Here is a 13775-nt window from a genome sequence, read left to right on the forward strand (position 1 = left end):
AGTAGTTAATAGGCTCAGTGCAGTTGCACAGCCATGCTATAACACAAAACAGATTCTGATTACGTGGTGTAATTCAAATACAAGGCAATATTTCACCATACAATCCTATCTACCTTTTTCAATGAGAGACAGTTTGTGGAAAGGATTTAAACTTTTTTAGGTTGTTGATGGAAAAAAATGAGCAAAGCAAAAGAATTCATGCTGTTGATTGGCATTCGCTTCCACATCTTGAAGAAGTTTTCACAAAACTTCCTTGTGTGGATTCTTTTTTTCTTGTCTTATGAAGGGTGTATTGCCAAGTGTGAACACAGCACACACCTCAAACACGTAAGATAAATAAATGTGTGTGGCTTGGTCTTGCATCAGTGTTCGTCACTTTAGAAAGAATAATGCTCAGGGATTTCGATAACCATTTAGTGTTGTCTGCATGCAATTATTGAGCTTGGAAAGATTCCTGAAGTTCCCAAAGAACACCTCTGGTCTATAGGGCTGTGCCTTAGGACTGCAGGGCAGGGAAATGAACTTTGTCAAATGTCATTTCAGAAAGACAAAAGACTGGATACAAAGTTTCTGCAGTGAGACTGACCCAAATCATGTTCATGGAGTTACCACACACCTCTGTTAAAAAAAAAAAAAAAAAGAAAAAAGAAAAAGAAAAAAATACAACATTAAATTATTTTTGCAGGTCTTATGTTATGGAAAATTTCAGTACACTTGAGGTGTAGGGTCAATGAGAACCATAAATTTGTCCTGGACAGGTGGTATGCAGTCTAGCTGAAGTGATGAATGCCTTGGTCATAAAAGAAGTCTAGCACAAGTGTTTTGCTTTTTTTCCTCAACATACATGAGCTAAACAATCAACAAAGAACAAAAATACAAAACACACATTAGTTTGTTGATACCAAGAATCTGTAATTCTGATTTGATAGATTTATGAGATTATGCAATTCTACTAAAGTAGAATGAAAATTCTACTAAGATTTTGTTTTTAATAGATCTTAAATATGTGGGCTTTCTAGTGGAGTGGAGCTGAAGGGATGTCCTCAGTCTAGCTCCCTGCAGTTGCAGACCAGACATCTCCTATACATCTTTTTATACAATGAACAAGCTAAATTTTGCATCAAGAGATGCAGATCCCTTATGATCCCAGTAAGAAAAGCACTCACATTCTCTAAGGTATCATTCAAAATGCTGTTTATTAGAGCTAGCACTATAAAGAATGAGAGAATAATATAGATAATCTCACCTCCCGGTAGATGCTGGGAACTCCAAGTTGTGCATCATCAAACAGACCTCCAATCAGCAGGATTGTGCAGACCCCATCCATAGATAGGGTTACATTTTGGTCATTCAAGTTATTACAGGATTTTCTGATAAGAAAACAGCTGTGTTCATTATTTCTACTATCAAACAGAAGGGACATTCACACTAAAACTTCTTGCTGCTTTGTTGGACAAAGGCAAGGTCATGCAGGTGGTACAATCACCCAGCGGGAGCTGCCTGTGGGCTCAGCTGTTACGAGCTGGTTGTGTTTATTCTGTGGCCACGGGGTCCATGCAGCACAATGCACCCTGAAGGCCATGCTCTACGTGCAGCACAGGTCTGTGCCTGCTCAGGTCAGATGCTGTGTGTCACTAACTCCTCCACATGTAATGGTCTCCCCATCAGCATCGTGACACTATTATACAGCTATTAAAACTTAAGTCCACTGCTCATCCTATTAGGGAAAATTGCTTTATGCTGATTTCATCCTTCCAATGGCAAGAAACCTTCCAGCTTCAAGACTAAATTTATTTTTATGGCTCTTTTATTCCCATTTATTATTATATTCTGGTATGCACATTGTCATGCATTTTAAATATGTTTTCTCTCCTTTGCAGTTAAACAGATCATTCTTATCTATTCACAACCTGCTTTTTTTCTTTTTTTCACACTACAAAAATCAAGATTCTGCATTTTCCTTTATAAATTTGTGTCTTCATTCCCTATTCTTTTCTTGTCTTTGGCCTTTCTTCTTATATCAGTTCTCGCTGATGATTAGATAAGGAAACATATTCTAGATAGGGTCCCATCTGTGCTGTGGACATTGGCGTTACCATTTTCTTTTGTAATCTCTGCAGGAAAATGTTTACTGATGCATACTGTAATAACAGCTTCCTTTTACGTGGCTTCATCTTATCAGTGCTTGTGGTCATGCTGTGGTTGACTAATACACCCATTACACTTCTTCATTGATGTATATCTAGCTGGCAGGGAATGTGCTGCTTTTCACTGAAAGCCTTTAAGAGTGGAAGTAAATTGAAATATCTTTTTCCATCACTTCTGTATCATGAATTCCAACTCCAAACTGAAAGTTATTCTTTGAAGTTTGAGTCCTTGTCCTTTGCATTTTAAATTTAATTCCATTTCCTGTACTTATGGAGATTGTCCTTCCTCTGTAATACTGTATCCCTAAGAAGTTTCATTTGTATTAGTACCAAGATCACTTATGAAATTACAAGAGCAGCTGTAAAACTAATACTTGAGAAATCCTCAAGTATCCAGTAAAATACTGTATTTTCAGTAAAATCAAGTGGAAAATAGACATTGAAAATATAATTTTGTGGATATGTTTTTTATAAATGCTGTATTTAATTTTGACATATGCCACATTTCCTACAATTGGAATATTTTGGAATAGCCTACCTTTGGTAAACCTACCTTCCCTATTTTACTGTAACTTCTCAAAAATTTGTCCTCTTGAAAGTAAAAACCTTAGTTAGTGTGTATATTTGACCAGGTAGTAATAACAGTACAGTCACAACAACATAGATGACAGCATAGCTTAACTTTATTTCTATCTGTTTTAAATTTTTTATGCTTACTTTCTTGGGTGGGATTTGTAATGCAATCTGAGTTGTTGACACTGCAGAGGAAGTTCTGCAAGAATTTAAGCTGACTAGTTTAAAACTAGTATGGTTTCTCTATGCTTAAATTACACCAGGATAATTGTTACTTTAAAATAACTTCACCTTTTATTGATTCATTGATTATTAACTAGAGGAATCTGTTGGATGCCATTTTCGGGAATATCTAGACCCTACAATTACTGTCAATACTTGTTTTCTAATCTGTGCATGATACAATAAACTCTCTTCTAATTACAGAAGTCCTGGGCATATTTTTCATTCTAGAATATTAAAAAGTTCTCTGTTTATATTGAGATCCAATCTTGAATTTAACAATCTCTGTTCTTTTTTTAATGGTGACTTTCACAGTCTTTCCCCAAAGTAATTTTTCAGTTTCATTTCAATTACAAATGTCCTTATGTGCATTATGCTACAGTATCTGCTTTTATACCTGTTTGCTAAACAACTTATCTGAAGGCAAATAGAGCTGTTTAAGATATTGAAGATCTATTTTACACAGCTGTGTACATAAAAGTTCAATTTCCATAAAGAGACTTTAAAATATGCAATAATGTTAGCATAGTATACAGTAATTTGATTTTTTATAACTATTGAGAAAAGTCTTAAAACAGCAAATACAGTTACCATGTTACATTGGTTACATATATATCTTCATTTTAAAAGCATGTTTCCAGGACGTAAGAAAACACATGGCAAAATATGATGAACAATTTGGCAAATATTTTTCTATTTCATGGTTATCAATCTATTGCAAATCAATTCACATTTTCCTCAGATTGGTGCATTAAAAGCAGGTTAACAGAAAATGGCTGATCTGCTCTATATAAATTACTTTTAGAGATAACAGCTGTATTTAATAGCACAACGACCAAAAAAAAATGAAAGATGACTTACAACCAATCACTTCTTCTTTCCCCCTATTACTAAAAATTAAACCAGGTAGCCTCTACTTCCCCCAATCCACTCCTGAGCTGTTCATTTGACTTCTTACTTTATTTAAAGCTTTTTACATAAAATATTTTGGTAAATGCATAAGAGAGTTTTGGGATTTGATCTGAGACTGGAAAGCATATTGAGTGATAAGAATTTTCTCAAGTCTGAAACACCAAAATCATTGTAGCTGCTACAAGGCCAAATGTGGTGGCTATAAATACAGCATAGTTAAAATATTAACAAAGATAAATTTACTTATAACAGTTAATGAAATAAGTTTATACATTTGCTATATGTTTATGCATGTGTGTGAATGCACATATTTATGTGTGTGCATGTGTGTACATGTTCATACACACGCACACACATATATGAAATCATCATGACCCGTAGACCTGCTGGAGAACAGTGCATAGCTAGCACGATTACTTGAGGTCTTCACAACAGTACAGGGACTAGAGGGCCCTCTGGCCTGGCAAATCTTCTTTTCCAATTTACCTCTTCCTCTGTGTCACTCTGCCTGTACTTCCTTCTATTATTTCTATGAGAAAACAAATCTACCTTCAGAATTCCATTTTGCAAAACGTCTTTGTGAAGTTTTGATTTTACTTCAATAGAAAAACATGTTTTGAATTATTTGATTTTTTTATGTCACCCGGCCACCTCTGATTGTCTGCCTTGTAACTGATGTGTTGATTTCTTTCCTCAAGAAAAAATCCTTTAGCTCTTAACAGTAGACATAATGTTGCTATGTACTGGAAAACTTTAGATCATACACTGAGCAGTTTGTTGCTTGTTTCTAATGCTTTGTAGAAAATAAGCATGTTTGTCAGTAGATTTCTGCTTTTTTGAGAAAACACAGGGTAACATGTTATGTTGTTTTCACATAGCAACTGTTTTGTCAAATTGCTTTAAGGCCAGGTTTGAATAGCAAAATTTAAAATATATACACACAGACATACATTGAACAACCATGATTTGCAGCCTTAGTCACAACAAATGAGAAGTCCAGCACTGTAATACAAAAATGCATCCACTTCATATCATACATACTCATATCAGACAAGAGCAAAAAAGATGTCTTTTAAAATGTAAAAAAGTTCAGACAGCATAAACACTCTCATTATCAGTGGGAATTTTCAGCTTGCTACAGTTATAGTTACAGGAATTTTATGGGTTTATTTTTTGAGGTTTTCAAATTTGAGTTTTGAGACATCTTTCATAGTCCTGTTCAGATCTGTCCTTTGACCTTTGTTCCATTAGATTTCCAGTCATATATTAAAGCAGTGAAGAGCATGCACCCATTCTGTTGCAGTAAGTCATTTGGTTCTTGGAAACCACACCACCCCTTTCCTGCCCAGGCACATGGCAGCTTCAAGCAGAATCCAATGCAGTGATTTAGGATACTTTTCCTTCTGTCACAAGAAACTCTGGGCATTATTCCAGTAAATCAGAAATAGAGCTAGTAATGTCAGTGTTGAGATTATCTCATTAAACAGTACATGAGCAGGAAGAGAAGAGAGACTACAGATTGCAGAAAAACAAGAACCATTAATCACAGAGTCCCTGTCTACTGAAGCATAACAAATGAGAACAGCTGGTCTCCAATAAGTCTACATGATTTTAATTGATAGAAGCTGTTAAGAAAAGAAGTGTATATACATAGAAAAAGTAGACACATGTAAAAATGCTTTTTTTTTTTTTTTTACTTTACAGTCAATTTCAGTATTTCAATGTTATCTTGGTAGTAGAGAGTCATTCAGAATAGTTTGATCGATAGTGATATAAAGGAGGTTTTAAACTCAGTATAGTAAGAATGTATGGTATAAACACAGATTTGTGTAATGTTGCAGCAAACAAGGGATGAAATACTAGCATATCTTTAGTTTACTTTTTTGACAGCTATGTAAAGTCAAGCTGTTTAGCAAAACACAAGTTTCAACCTTTCATCTTTGAGCTAAGTCCTAATTTACTTTTTTGAAACTATGAGATAGGGAAGCAAAAACTTGATTTATAGTTTCAGTGTTGGGATGAGAGAAACTCTGCCCATAGGTGGTGTGGGTTTTGGTTTTGTTTTGTTTTGTTTTTTAATGCAGCTGCTCCAAAATCAATGCAAGAAATAAATCAAAAACTTTCTCTTTTGAGAACATCATGTCCCTCTTCTATCCTTTGGTTTTCGGCTTTCTTTTATTGCTAAAAATCTCAGTGGCTGTTATTGTGGTCTGCATTGCCCATCACCATCACTATGCTTGGTATTACAACTCCATTTTTACTTAACCTTCAAAGGAATTAATGGAGAACAAGTGAAGTACTACAAATAAGAAATAGTGATTTCACAAGCCAGTAGACAAGAGAAAAACAGTGTACATTGTCTTTCCCCTGAAGATGAAAGCAGGAGTTTGTTTGCCAACTCTGTTTCTTTAATTTGCTCACTTCAATGACTTTATGGAACTTATTTTCTCATTTTAGTTGTCTAATGACCTTGAGTTGGCATCAGAAACAAATTGGAAGCCAATGAAAAGTGTGCTAGTTTCTTCCAGCATCTTTTTCTTTGTAAGGAAGCAAGTTTCCATGTAATTTCCTTGTCTTTTTTTCTTGGGTCCAAGCCTACACATTACACCAGTTCAATCTACTGCATTGCTGTTGTGTCATACTGAAGATCTAGCCAGGGAGAGTCTATGCCACTGTCATCATCAGTCGTCTTGTTCCCATATGTAAGATATCCCAGTGAATTTACAGTCAAAACCATAAAAGGGAGTTGACAAAAGAGGGTGTCTTTTTGCTGTTCATTTGTCTATGAGGAAGGAAATTCGTTTTCTGTCATCTTGAAGACTAAACAAAATATTAGTAGCACAAGCTGCAAAAATTGCCATCTCCTTGCACACTGGGATTTCAAGAGTAACTTTTAAGTTGTTCCGGAGCTCCAGTTAACATGATGCAGCGCTGCTGCTAAGGCAGATAGGCATTGGATTACCGAGGGTGTATGACTGTAATGAATACTTGTAGCTAAAGCAATATGAACTAAAGACAAATAAAACTGTTTGGTGAACTGATTGGGCAAGCTGAATAATCTGAGATACCACACTTGAAAGGGACGTTGGCAAACAGGTGTACAGCACTAGAAGGTAACCTTTACCACTGCTTTGACTCCGTGTTTCATTCACGTTCTTTTGTAAGAAACATGTATTGAATTACTTCATCTAAAGCAATTCATTTTACTGTCTCTTTCTTTAAAGCATTGATCTCTACAGACTATTTTAAGAGGAATAAGCTTAAGTAATGTCTTCCAGTGGTCCTACAGTTTGCAAGTATTGATAGTTCAGACAGGAAATAGGCACAGTAGCATGTGAGCTAAATGACTACTTGTTTCACAGTGTTTAGTTGTAAATAGTTTGTGACTTTCATTAATAACCTAGAATTTACTGCTAGCGATGATTCACTGAGTAGTTATAAACAGAACAGTCACATTCAGCTCCTGACTAACCTGATGGAAAAATAGAACTAAGTTCTAATTATTACATTCTTCATTAGACATTCTTCACCTATCCAGACCTGTTATAAATTTTATTTGTAGCATATGCAGTACAGTTTTAAAACAACAAAGAATATTTGAGCAGTCTGTACACCACTCAACTGGAAAAAATACAAAGATGGAAATTTTCATGTAGTATTTTGAGAATGTAACTTTCCTTAATATCCCTCTTGTGTTCAGATATCCCTAAATAACAGTGGAGTTTAATTCTCCAATGCCTTTGTTATGCCGTCACCAGGATCCAATGCAATTTATGTACAATGTGTTTTCAGCTCTACTTCACTTTCTTCTATATAAGAAATTAAAGCATGAAATAAGAAGGGCCAATTGATTTTAATTCAAAATAAATGTTGACTGATGATGCTAGCAGAAAATACATGTGAAACAGAAGATTTTTCTCAATCTAAATTAAAACTAAATCACATTTTTTAAAAAAACAACTGGACCACAAGAATCAGTCTCAAAGGCATGTTTTGTTCATTCACTGTCTGCTAGGATCTGCATGTGTGGGGCTACTATAAAGTTTTGAAATTATCTTGTGTGGTATTTGGAGAATCTAGTTCGAATAGGAGAAAGTTTCATGTTGTGATATAGTATCACCAAGACCCTGAAAGGAAAAATTATCCAGATATATAGAACTGCTATGTATTTCATTTGATTCTTAGTCATGGCAGTTAGTAATTTAAAGTATTTCCTGTACTCTTGTGTCAGCCCTAGACACTCTGCATACACTTCAAGCAAATTAAACTAAAAATTTAAGTTAAATATTGGGAATCCTAATAATGGATTTCATCTTGGATTTCTACTTTCCTAGGACTTTGTGGTATATAATCACTCAAACAGTCCATGTTGCAGGGGAAACACTGTTGTTGTTGCTGTGCGCAGACCCAGCTCACATCTGTCTGGGGGAGCTGCACAGCCATCTGCTGCAAACACATCACATGATATGGACGGCAGGCTGCATGCATTGCCGCTATTCTACATGTCTTTTACATGGCTTACAGAGCTGATGAGCTCCAAATTTATATATAGTCCAGGGAGAAAATACCTCCAGAGGCCAAATAGCTCATAATTTACCTCCTTGATCTACTGGAGACAGCTCCTTTTCTTCATTGTCTGTAGGTTTAGCCTGCGCGTCTGTTTAGGCACTTCAGGTCAGCTACAAATTACTTTGCTTGAATATCTGACTAAATGTCCTTGTGTGCATTTCATGACTTACAGCAATAATCTCAGCTCTAACATTCCCTTATGAACTGACAGAAAAAACACCCTACAATTTCTGAGAATTCTGGCTAACTAGAAGCTCTCTCAGAAAGGCCAGTCTGCTTTCAACCACTGGAGAAGGAGGGGTACTAGATGAGTCTGGTCATCTTTGTATGTCAGCAAGGACTTTTCATATTACTTTTATTCAAAAAGGGATTTGAGTGGAAATTATTTGTGCTTGCTGATGGAGGGAGAAGGGGACTGTATACAAAGTCATGAGGTGCCCTCAGCAGCTGTACTTTCCATTGCTGTGGAGAAGAAATCCTGCAGAAGTTGAGAATGAAGGAAAGGGCTTATCTAGTCGTTTTCCTCTGTTGTGAGTATTCATTGGGAGCTACACAGGCCACAGATTCCTGTCTAAAAATTGCTGCTTTGAAAGAGGACCTGACAGAACATCAGCCAGTCATTGGTTAGTACCAGGGAGGATGGCCAGTCTGTCAGGTGGCAGTGCCAAGAGAACAGCTTGTGATGATGACCCGCTGAGCTAATATAAATTAGTGGAGAGTGCTGAAAGCACCAGAGGATGCTGGAGAAGATTCCTTGAGTTGGGAGCTGCCGAGAAGGATTCGCCTATGGACTCCACACACATTTCAATGTGAATTCTACTGGAGACCTTTATTATTGGTTACACGATCACTTATATACTCTTAAGCTGCTAACACACACATACAACTCTTCATTGGCTAAAAGCTACTGTTCACACGCCTGGTTACAATACTTGATTGGATAAATCCACCTGTTCATGAGGCATTCTTTTTACTCCTGACTAGTTACATAAGAAGTTTTTTATCTTGTTTTCTTGCATTTTCTGATCAACTTTCTCAGCAGCTGAACTCATCCATGCTGGGGCAATGCACTGTAAATTGGGTGTAAGACATTGGCTGTAACTTAATAGTCACTGAGACCTGAGAGCAGGTTGGGCCAGGACCACGGCTGACGTGCCTTACATCTACAGAGCTTGCTTCCTGTCAGCTACTCATGTTCCCAAGTTAATGCTCCTTCATGTTCCATATTCCTTGTCTGTAAATTTGTGAGATTTCCATCTTTTCTGAGAGTCCGGACAGTGTAGCTTATTTTGGTAGGATTCTGAGAGGGAGTTCAAGTTGATGTTTGTTTTTTGTAGGAACTTACAGGAGCTGAATCCTTCTGCCAGTCAGTGTTGGGCATAAGGACCATGTATGTTCTATGCTTATCCATATTTAAGATTTTCTGTGTAAGGGGAAAAGGCATAGTATAAATTCAGATGCAGTTTTGATGTCAAGGAAGGAGCAATTAAATAATTAATTTGGAAAAAGTGTTCATCATTTTGACAAAAATCAGTTTATTCTCCCCCCCTTCTGCAGCTCTCCCCACTCTCCACCAAGAATGGCATTCCAGGAAAATTTTTTGTACTAAAATCAGAAAAACAAAAATAAGAAAGCAGAGGCATAAGAAAGTGTTCTCAAAATCATCTATTATTTTTCTTAGATCAATGTGATAAGTAGAATAAAGATGATTTTAAGCTATCTGAAAATTCTTACCAATATTTCAGAGAATGTAGCAGTCTAAATTATTTTAACATTGTAGTATTCTGCTAGTATGCAATGAATTTTTTTGGTCAGGGTTGTTAGATTGTACAGTGCTGTGGTTTTTCTGAAAAAATATACCTTTTTGAGATTTGCTAGTCAGAATATATTTCTTTCTAAAGTGAGATTCTCTTTTTTGATAATGCCTCTTTCAGTTATTATGTTATCTCTCTTATTTTTTAAATATTATATATTATACATAATATATAAATAATTATAAATAATTTTAGAAATGTTTTCAGGACTTTTGCTAAAGAGTTTTTGCTTAATAAATTCTGTTTTAGGTGTTTTATTTGACACCTATTGATTTTTTTAAAAATACATTTTATATCCTGTTTTGTGCTTTGAATACATTGGAAAACAATGTATTCAGACTATTTTGTTGTTTGTACAATGTTCCAGACTATTTGGCAGCATAGGGACACCTTTTCTGGTACTAGTCCATGTTTTTTACTATTTCTTATAATGATCAATGAGATTTATTTTGTGGTTTGCTACTAAGAATGTATAATATCCACATTTCTGGCTGACCTTCTGTTAAGTGATCAACGTTGAACAAATTCTCAGATCTCCATTTAATTGTGTTCCATGTTATCTCAATCAGGTTGACAATCTGATTAAATTTTGGCAGAAGCACTTCATACTGGCATAAATCGCTACAACCTCTACCTTCTGAGGAAGAAAAATAGCCTTTCTTTCTTTCTTTCTGCCTAATTGACTGGTTTTTATAAAGGCATCAAAGGACATCTTAATTTGCTTGTGGGATACATGACTAATAGACGGATACCTTTCATCCACAGTAAAAACTACAGTATGAGACTTCATTGTTTTCTCTTGAAGAAATCGTTATGTAATTTCAGTACTTACTGAAATGGAAGTTGTTCATTAAAAATCTGAATCTTGCTTCAAAGCTTTCAAGCCTCAAAGTCAAGTTAATATTTTCTGTAAAAGTGAAAAGTCAATAAAAGATAAAGCAGTTTGCATTTAATTTACATAATGTAAAAGAAAACTATTTCAGAGCAGTGCCTACTTTTCTGAGAATAGAAAAATCATATGGCTCTGTTTGATGAAGCCTAGCAATGTATTGTATTAAAATGCCTAGTAATCCCTATGCTCCCATAAGTTTGTTACATTTCTGTATTGTCTCTAAGGGAATAGCATTTTCTTATAAGCTCACATATTGTAAAAGGTGGTATTTGATAATGTGTAATAACAGTTTAGGTAAACAATCAAGACTCATAGGGTAGTTTTCATTGTGGAAGAAAGAACATGCAGAATATTTACTTATCTATCTGTCCCATAAATCTTATCGAAACAAAATGAAATTATTTAAGAGGAAATAGCTGAGCTTAAGAAAACAGTAAAACTTGTAGTCATTGTCTTCATTCAGTAGCAACACCTTATTCTCTTCTGATACTGTATATCCAGACTTAGCTAGTGATGTGTGGGATTTGAGGTTGGCCATCAGGAAAATAAGTCTAGTAAATGATGGCCAGTGGTTAGTACTTTAGTCTGATTTTTCTCTTACTGTAGGACCTTGCTCTTGAAACATTATGTTAATGAAATTTTAAAGACAAGGAGGGCAAATGGAGAATATGTGGTAGCTGTGAAATCAGACACCCATTTGGTCTGATGGTTGGTGTAGCAGTACATGCTACAGGTCATAAGCTAGAAGCAAATCTCAAAACAGAAAAAAAGCAGCCCAAAGCAGCCTCATATTGTGTCTGAGGTGATTGTAAGACTATTCACAATCAGGGTATTTGATTCAGTCTTGCACTTTGGAGATCAAATTGTCTGCAGGACATTGTACTGGCTTGTGAATGGATTTATCAGAGTTCTGAAAATTAATATGGTATCTAGGTGGACTTGAACCTGCTTAGTCTGATGACACAACTGCAAGAATTTAGAGTAGCAGCATTCAAGTTAACTACGATTCACCGAGTTATTTGTCAGTCACTAGGTAGATTCATTTTCAACACTTTCAAAGTCACAAGCATTTTCCTGTGATTTAACAGTTTACTACAAACAAGTGCTGAATGAACATCAGTGTGAAGTGGTTAAGAGGATTTATCAACCAGGGATCATGAAGGTTTTTGCACGTGCTGGGACCTAACAGAGCATGCATATGCTTTGGGATGCAAGAAAGAAAAGTAAAGCTCTTACAGATAGGCAGGATTTTTTTCTTTTAAATGGTCTAAATATTATTTTAACCAGAAGTGTGGCAAATGCTGCATCTGAAGAGAAAGCAAAAGAGATGGAGTTGTTTACTTTAAGGAGAAGGATCAGGAAAGATGTGAAAACCAGCTTCACATTTGTAAAACTAAGAAGCGAAAAGGGCAAATTGTTCTTTGCATCTGTTATGAACAGAACAATAAAGCTAACAGCTTTATCTCCAGAAAGCAATATGTAGGTGGCGTACACCTTCTGCAGTTTTTTTTGTCAGATATTTGTCGATCTGACTGCACCCACAATGTAAGTACTAAGTTGCTGCTAGAGGCATTTTCAGTTATGCATACTAAACTGTAATTCCCATTCTCAAAGCAATTATCTTGAAAAACTTGGTTCTCTTTCCACTAAAGGCAGCGGAATTATTGCTAACATTAGACAAATAGTGGTAAAATTCAACCTTGTACAGAGGGATAGCACAAAGCCTATATCATACTTAAGTCTCACTTGAATCAACAAAACCACATTTCTGTGAAGGGTAAGCCTTATTCTGGATTCGTGATTCAGTTATAATTTTACCCATAAATTAGAATGTGAAGACTGCATATTTCAATTGTGTTCAATCCAGTGTGATAAATAAGGCCAAAAAAAATTTTGCTCACTTGAATTCATTCGGTGTTAAATGTTCTGACACATGATTAAGTACCTGGAAATCTGCAGAACTATCCAAATACTGCATAGAATCTCTTTGGAATCTTTTAGTTTGTTGAGAGTATCTTACAGGGAACACTTACAGAAAGTATGTGAAATTTGTATAAATATTAAACAATTCCTTTAATTCAAAGGCTGGTAAATGTTTTACTCAGAGGACTTTACATGACTGAGAGGGCCAAATTACTGGACAATAGCCAGCACCCCTCTCACTTCTTTATAATTAATTAAGAAAGATTGCTGTACCATGAGAATAAAAAATTGAAATCTATAGGTTCTTAGATATTGTTTATACATTTGTGGGGAAGGAAGTCATTAAGGATAAAAAGTTACTGCATAGCTGTTAATTGAGTTTGTATATAAATGCTAGAAATAACCTGCTTTGTGGAGATGAATGATAAATATAATAATGTATGGCATACCAAACAAAATACCTGCTTTTTGTAAACATTTCTGAGGCCATACTATAAGAGCAGAATAAGTTTCAGCCTCTGTAGGTAGCATGCATTCCAATATTTTAGCAGCAAATTTTTTTTTTTATTATTTCTTATTGATTTAATTTTGCTTGGATGTATGTAATAATAACTATAATATCAAAGAAACCTGAATCTACTTATTCATCATCTGTGAAAACTTTTATGTTATCATGAGAAACTGCCATGACATCTTTCTAAGCTAATACAGCATTAACACAGG

General features: G+C 35.3%; 1 protein-coding gene across 1 annotated transcript in view; it reads left to right on the forward strand.

Annotated features, from left to right (window-relative positions):
• Nucleotides 1-13775, forward strand: part of LOC104532996 (syntaxin-binding protein 5-like) — a gene marked incomplete at its 3' end in the record, with an annotated part of 90239 nt that overhangs the window by 7712 nt on the left and 68752 nt on the right. The window lies entirely within an intron of this gene.

The sequence above is a fragment of the Antrostomus carolinensis genome, unplaced genomic scaffold, assembly GCF_000700745.2.
Source record: "Antrostomus carolinensis isolate BGI_N321 unplaced genomic scaffold, ASM70074v2 scaffold24241, whole genome shotgun sequence".
In the NCBI taxonomy this organism is placed as follows: Eukaryota; Metazoa; Chordata; class Aves; order Caprimulgiformes; family Caprimulgidae; genus Antrostomus; species Antrostomus carolinensis.